The sequence below is a fragment of the Nestor notabilis genome, unplaced genomic scaffold (assembly GCF_000696875.1).
Source record: "Nestor notabilis isolate BGI_N333 unplaced genomic scaffold, ASM69687v1 scaffold4341, whole genome shotgun sequence".
Taxonomy (NCBI): domain Eukaryota; kingdom Metazoa; phylum Chordata; class Aves; order Psittaciformes; family Psittacidae; genus Nestor; species Nestor notabilis.
The window spans coordinates 1-8,269 of NW_009913204.1; positions in this window are offsets into that span (position 1 = coordinate 1).

Here is an 8,269-nt window from a genome sequence, read left to right on the forward strand (position 1 = left end):
GCTGTTCGTGTTCCCTGGAAAGCACCAGCAAGTCCATTGTCATGGAAGCCCTCGACTCAGGCAGGAACATCAGCGTGTCACCGGTTTCAGGCTCTTCTGTTTGAAGACAGATTCACGATTAACTGGGTCCTAACGACATATCGTATGTCTCCACCAGACACAAGGATGATCAGTGACATTTAAACACTACGAGGACATAAGGAGACAGCTCAGGGGATTTGTGGGCTCATGGAGAAGTCCAGGTCTTTGGACAGCCCCAGGTCCAATCTCTTCTTTAAAAGCAGGGCCATAAAATAGATTCTCCAGAGCCCAATTAAGCCGAGTCTTGAGTACTTTCAGTGAGAAAATAAGTTTCCACCATTTTGTGGGCAACCGGTTCCTGTGGTGAATTGCTCTAATGAAGATTTATTTCTTTCCTTTTGCTCAGTTTCCCCTGAAGCAGCTTGTCCTCACTGCCTCTTGTTCTGTCACTGTGCATCCGCGTGCAGAAAGAGCCGCCGTCTCCTCTACAGCTACCTTCTAGGTGCAGGAAAACACAGCAGATCTTACCTGAGCCTGCAGAAACACCATGTTAATTTTTCTTCCAGTGATGAAATAAGTAACTCTGAAGTCAGATGGGGAGCCCAGTAAACATGGGAGAAACATAATAGAGAAAAAACAACAAAAAACCCCAAATAGCACCTTCTTGGGAAAAAAAAATAACACTGGCAAAATGTATCTGTACCTCTGAAAAGTGAAACTGAAGTAACCTGTTTACATTTACATACAACCTCCACTTTAAAAATGTTTTGTGTGACAGAGAAGTCTCCAAAAGGACTAGTTAGGAGGGCCTACATTAGCCACGAAGTGACCCCCACCACTGCAGGATCAAACTCAAGATGAAGTACTAATACAAGTTTTAGGTTAAGACTACGCAAGCCTTTCACCTACCCTGAAGGCTTAGAAGATCCTTCCACATAAGCTGAATTCACAGTAACAGAAGCCTAAGTTCCACAGAATTTTCTTTTCCATGAAATGTATGTTGGTCATTCTTGAACATATTTCAATGGGTGCACCTACACTGGTGCTGCAGTTTGAATGAGGAACTTGTTCCCACAGAAAACATACATGTTCCCCCCTTAATTTGCTTATGCTCTCTGTTGTTGCATGCTATATAGAATTTCCACATCCAAATTTAGATAGATGTACTTTAATAGTGGAAATATTTGATCTAAAATCATTAATTTTCTTTCTTTGTGCTCTTTTGCAAGCATAATAGTTAAGGACATCTGTGGAAAATGATAGAAAAATTGTGTTATCTCTGCATGACACAATGAGATTAGGGTTTGCACTTTGGTAAATCAGGTTTATCAATCTGTTGAAGGATGCACATATTACTTCAAATAACTGGAGTTACAAGGGGTGTAACAGAAGGGTAGAAGCTAATAGCACAGAATTTCTTTGTAAAGTGCACAAGGCATGCCACCTAGAAGCATAAGGCAACAGCAGACAGAAATTTTGCCTTCCAGGTGTATGTTATGATGTTTGGACCTGCTACCTTCACAGGAAGGCAAAGACATTATCAAACAGTAGTGTCTTTGGGTGAAAGCAGTGAATGTCTAGAAAATTTAAAGATTAAAAATAATCCACCTCAAAATCAATACTGTACAAAATAATTTCTATCAATCATGTTATGGCATTACTGATGCAAAATGAAACTGGCCCCACGCACGCAGCTCAGACACACGTGGGCTTGCAGCTTTTTCCTAACTTTAAAATACTTGATAAATCTTTAAAAATTGTGATCAATTTCCAATAGCAGAAAAACTGCTGTCTCAAGCAGTTATCAGCTACATACTCAGCAAATGTAAAAGCTATGTCAGTTTACCTCATGACCTAAATGAGGGATTTGCAGGGTCAGCTAGCTCACCCAGGGAGAAAGATGCAGTAGTGAGCTGAGTCAGACAACCACTTCATTAAGATTGTTTCAGCTGCACATTCTAATAAAGCAAATGGCATGAGGAAAAAGTTGTATCATTTTTAGCATGTAAATCTTATCCCAAAGGTTTGTATATAGACTTTTTCATGACATTTCAGATAATAAACTACATATCACTTCCTCTAACCTCCAGAGCCTAACCCCACAGCAAAATAAACAAAAAGTTGAGCCAAAGTAAATGATTGCCTGTAGGCTCTCTAGAAATACAACTCCTTTGATGGTTCTGAACCTCCTCACCTTTATCATCATTTAATGACACAGCAGAACTCCCGTTTCTCTGTCTTGTTGCTAAAAGCTTCAAGGTTATTGCTGGTTTTTAAGGAGTCTTTTAGTCTGCAGACAATGCCATATGCTGCATTGCTAAGTGTGGTATGGAACATAAAGAGGTGCATTAAAGAAACCCAGACATTTATCTTTGTATTTCAGATATAAACTTTATCTCATGCTTTACTACTATAAATTCAATTGCTTTTACAGAAATAAAAAGTAGGCAGGTACTGCAACACAGCAGAAAGATAGGAGACTGAGAAAACAACTGGAAGTAAATGCTGTGAAAGCACCAATGTACAGAAGAAAACTGCTACAGGCTGAGATTCTGCGGGAATGAGGACTTATGATGCGTTCCTGTTGTTGTGCCCCGAAAATCCCATTATTAAGCAATGACCACAATCCACTTATTTTTCCAGTTTTCTAGTATGTCTCCCTTCCCAGATACACTATCACCTGCAAAGGACACAATTTTCTTTTGCAAGACATACTGTATACTTGAGGAGCTAAAAATCAGAAAATATTTACACCTCACCCCCTCCCTTGATGTGACTGGTAACACATGTGAAGGCATTAATCCCAGAAATAACAGTATAAATCACGATTCCAGAATGTAAGAAGAGAAGCACATTAAAAAATATGTTGCACAAAGAACTGTTGGGCTGGCGATGGCAAATTTACTACCTTTTTGACTTTCAAACCAAGTGAAAGATAAGAATGTTTTGAAGATACCTGCATGACATTTCAGGACTATCTCCTATTAAACAGATTAAATACTTGACTTATTCAGTGCATTTAGCAGATTTTTGGAAGATGCTGTTCTGCTCAAGTTCTCAAAAGGCTATTTCTTGCTTTTGGGAACAGATGAAGAACAGAGCCTTCTTCAGCCTGCATCAGTGTAAAAATAAGCCTCCCGAGAGGCAAATTATTAAATGCAGAGGCCTCCTTACCCATAATTTCTTATGTAGCTTAGTTACTATATTGATTGTTGTACGGCCAAATGTCAAATTTGTTCTGAAAAAAATTTCCACATATAGAGAGCACTGCAGTTCAATTTTGAGACATTACAAAAGTAATGATGTAAAAAATTACAACGTGCATCCTCAGGGATGCACATTTTTCTCAGCGGAGAAACAACGTGAATGTACATGCATATAAATACAAAAATAATTGTACTTACTTAATTTTGTACTTATAAGATCAATCAGCTACCTTGATATTTAGGGACAAGGAAAGGCTAGATGAACAGACCAATAGGTACTGACTAAAACCAGAAAAATCAAGAATATTAAAAGTGAAAACTAATTAAATTGAAAAGGGGTTTCATATCACTGAGAGAGTTTGTGGATCGTTCAATTTGGTAAAGCTAAACCAAGATTAAAGGGAACGTAATTTAGGGCATTAATCCACAGAAACAAATTTGTTCTATACAAACTTATGAATTGTTGTAAACGTATTTCAGTTTACTAATCTTACTTTATGAAGCTTTTCTACGTTTGGATGTATTTATTTATTTTTAAATCTTTAATCCTATTGTTCCCTTTTTAGCAACTTCTAAGCAACCAGACTAATTGCTTCCATCATGCATAAAACAGGCGCTTTCATACAAGTTTTATTACAGAAGGTGATCTCTCTCCGGTGAAACTTGACATCTTAAGTTTCACACAAGATGCAAACAAGTGAATTTAAACAAAGTTCGGTCAATGAATGGCTAAAAATTCCTACCATATAATGACATTCTGAAGTAATTAATCTTCCACTCTAACACCTGTGTTATTCACAGCATCTTCAGCAGTGATATTTGTAATAAGAAAAAGCAGAGTACTGCTAAATAATTTTATTCATTTGGGCTACATCGTTCTAAAACCCACAGACATACTTTCAATAGCATGTCATTAGCATCAAGAAAATCGTAACAGCCATTCTCAAGAATACCAGGATGAACACCTGGTAGACAACCAAAACCAACCTCTACAACAGGGGATTTGAATACATAAAAGATCGCCTCCTTCCTCACTGGAGTGATCATGAGTAGGAACACTTGAACTGAAGAAGGGATAAGTCAAGATGTCCCACTACATACAAAGAGGCAGCTGGTGAGGTACCAGTCACATACACCATCTTCTGTGAGTATATTAACTTTTTAAGGGCATGCTGTGAAATTTGTCAATAACTCACAGGCCAAGAAAAGAATCAAATGCACACATTCTGCTCTTGGGATTTCAACTTCTAGAATTATTCTCTGTGGTCACCACACAGTTCTTACTAAACTGAAAACAGCTCTATTACAAGTGTTGAATAGCATCTGAAAAACTAGTATCAATTTTTTCTTCACTACTCATAATTTTGTTAATTAGACCTGTCTCTCTTAAAATCAGTAACAAAGAAAACTAGGTCACTCCTCAAATAATTTGCCAGCTGCTGAACATCCACTGTCAGGTGATTTAAGTGTTTACATTTCATTCAGTCTCAGGTTAAGACTGACTCAACTCAGTGGAGCTCAGGATAACCATTCACCATTCTGCTCCTAATACTTACAGTGTTAATAAGTAATAAGGAGTAACAGGGAGAAATCCACACTTAAAGATCTTTGGAGAATAACTAGAGACATTATAATAATTAGTATGCCTTTGGTATTTTTATGTTCAAAACCTCAAAGCTTAACTGCTACAGGTCAGAACTAAACCAGAATGAAGCATGATGAGTATTCATTCAGTAGGTCACACCTGCATTTTATATTTATTTATTTATTAATGCTTGTAACCAACTCTTTGATACATAGCACAAGGGAGGAGCTTGTGCTTCTGTTTGTGCACTGATGAAGATGGGGCAGAGAAGTAATTCATGCATGTGCACTCAGCTGAGGTCCGTGGAAGCCCTGCCGCTTTGGGAGCAGTCCCAATTTGGGAGAAACAAACAGAAAGAACAAGTCAGGGAAGAAGTCGAGGGGCTGCCTGGGTCTCCTGGATAGGATTTCAAGAGGGCAGGAACAACTGAAAAATTACAAGCACTTTTCCTCTAAGGTATTTTTTACATCCAACTTCACCAATAAAAATCCATTCAGTATTATGGAACCAAAGGGTTGGTCTTGATTGATAGGAACAACAGAAACATCTCTTCTTTCACAGCTAAGTTGACTACTGCATTTAAAAAGTCACCCACCTTTGAAAGTCCACAAGATATTTTTGTCTAGGATTTTCAGATGTTGGACTTGAGCTGATCTTGAACTATTAACTCTGTAAAAACATCACAGTCTAGTCTTAAATATTATGTCAAGTAGCAAGACATATACAAAAATTTAAGATTTAGCTATACAGTCATTAAACACAAGTTTGACAGTTACATGAGTGTCCTGGGTTCAGCTACAGCAGTCATTTTTTCTCCTTCTTAGTAGCTGGTGCAGTGCTGTGTTTTTGACTTTCAGTCTGGGAACAATGCTGATAACACCGATGTTTTTAGTTGTTGCTCAGTAATGTTTACTCTGACCAAGGACTTTCTCAGTCTCATGCTTTGCCAGAGAGGAGGGGAAGCCAGGAGGAAGCAGAGGCAGGACACCTGACCCAAACTGGCCAAAGGGCTATTCCATACCACAGCACGTCATGCCCAGTATAGAAACTGGGGGGAGTTACCCGGAAGGCCCAGATCGCTGCTCGGGTCGGGCTGGGTATCGGTCGGCGGGTGGTGAGCGGTTGTGTCCTTTTCCCTTGTTATTCCTCTTATCATTATTACTGGTAGCAGTAGTGGTTTGTATTATACTTTAGTTACTGGAGTGCTGTTATCTCAACTCGTGGGAGTTACATTCCTTCGATTCTCCTCCCCATCCCTCCGGGAGCGGGGGGAGGAAGGAAAAGGGGGGGAGTGAGCGAGCGGCTGCGTGGTTCCAAGTTGCCGGCTGGGCTTGAACCACGACAATGAGTTTAAAGGTTTAACCTCACGAGAAGTTTGTCTTCTTTCATTCAAGAGTGGCTGTCCCCATCAGGTAAGATTTCATTTTAACTTAAAACCCTTCAAAACCCCTGTTGAAATTTGGGCCCAGTGACACAGGCCAGAATTTATGATCTACAAACTCGTTTAACCAAACTTTCAGTAACTGCAGCTAAAGATTTACCTCCGATAGTTTTCAGTGATACATGCAGAAACCTTGTGAAGCAAGTAACAAGTTTTTCTGAATTGGAAATAAAGCAACCCACAGCAGAATAATTTACAGATGCAAATAAAAACCAAAACTGAAGATATTTTTCTTACAGGTTTTATGTACCACCTTGTATCTTTCAGTTTTACATGTGAACTATTCTCTGCAATAAAGTTTAAAACATTTGAGATTTTTCTTTGCATTTGCATTCTGATTAAAAGATTATAAAAATCTTGGTTAAAATTAACACAGTACATCAGTCTGGATGCATGGCCTGTCGCTGTGTACTACCTACAAATGAATTTTGCTTGATTAAATCTCATTATTCTCAAACTTGCCCTCTATGATAGCATCACCACCGACAAGAACAACCTACAGACACATCACTTAAACCAACTTTAAGTATGAAGTGATCTGTTTTCCGTCACAGAACTGTTGTATTGTGTTAGGGCAAAACCAAACAAAAGAAGGTGAACTAACACAACTGCTATTGAAGTATGCAGCTATTCTGCAAACAAAAGCAAAACTGCCATCTCCTTAAAAAATCAGTTCAGTAACAAATGAGCAACTTGGAATACGACATTCCAAGAATCCAGTTTGTGGCACATTTTTCCACAGATTAGCTGAACTGTAACATACCTTGCCAACAGTTTCTTCAGGCAAGGGTTTTAACTTTCATGAATGCATTGCTCTAACAAAGTACTTGGCATTAGTTATGGTTTTTGAATTAAAATGCATTCATGACATTAAATTTTGAAATCACTAACCCATTACTTTTGATCAGGGTTTCTTTTTGGTCTGTATAGTGTTTGCAAGAATTAGCAACTAAGTGCATATTTCACCAGCAAAAGAATGAAAGCTGTACTCATAAAACTTACTTTTGCAGGTCCCTGCAGAGAAGGGTAGTATTTTATACACTGACTGCATATCAAATGAAAGCCAAAACCAAATTTGCTGTTCTGATAAAGGATTATCTGTCACATATAATGTAACAGTTAAATTTATGATCAAGGGCAACATAACACACAATCTGCTATCTACATTTTCTTCTGTATTCAGAAATAAAAAGGTTTACAGCATTGCAGAACAGTTCCATAAATTGTCTAGCTCAAGCACCGACTTTATATCTATTTGTGAAAGTATTTTCGCACAAAAATTTCCAGGTAATAACTAAATAGCTGAGCCTACTCAGTTGAGGATGCTGATCTGCAGTTTCTTCAGGTATATAAGTCCTGTGGTTGCCCTATTTTACCTTACAAAAAATTCCCCCTTTGTCTGCTTTGTTTGAGGTAGCATTCAGAAAGCTCAAATAGTACAAATCATAGGCGTTTTTGTTTTTAGTATAAAATCATTACTTCGGATATACCTACTGGCCCCTATAACCTTGCTACTAAAAGAAATAATCACCTGTTGACAGTATGGGAGCCCAATAGCAGACTTCAAACCAGCTTTCATCTTGTTATACCTTGTTTCATCTCAATCACCTTGTATTTATGAAACAGTGAGGAGTTACGACACTTAAGACGTTTAATAGAAACAGCCAATTTGATACCCGATTCCAGTGCTAGTATCATTCTACTATTAATAAACTACAGTCAGTGAAGTAGCTCAGTTTTAGTTATGTTTTAATTGAGTACAATTTACACGCTTTATACACCTCTAAGTAGTGCATCAAATTCGCTCAACAATAAGAACGCAGCTCACTAAAACAGATGTCTGATCCTCCAGCTTTCCCAGTTCTTAGTTTATTACTCTACATTAACTTGTAGATAAATTAAGCATAACATAAGTGTCTAAAATTCCAGCTGTGTTGCAAAATGCTGTTGTAAGGCTAAATTTTTAAGTCCAAGTAGTTTCATTATCTATGTGCAGTTATTTATGAAGGCAGCAGG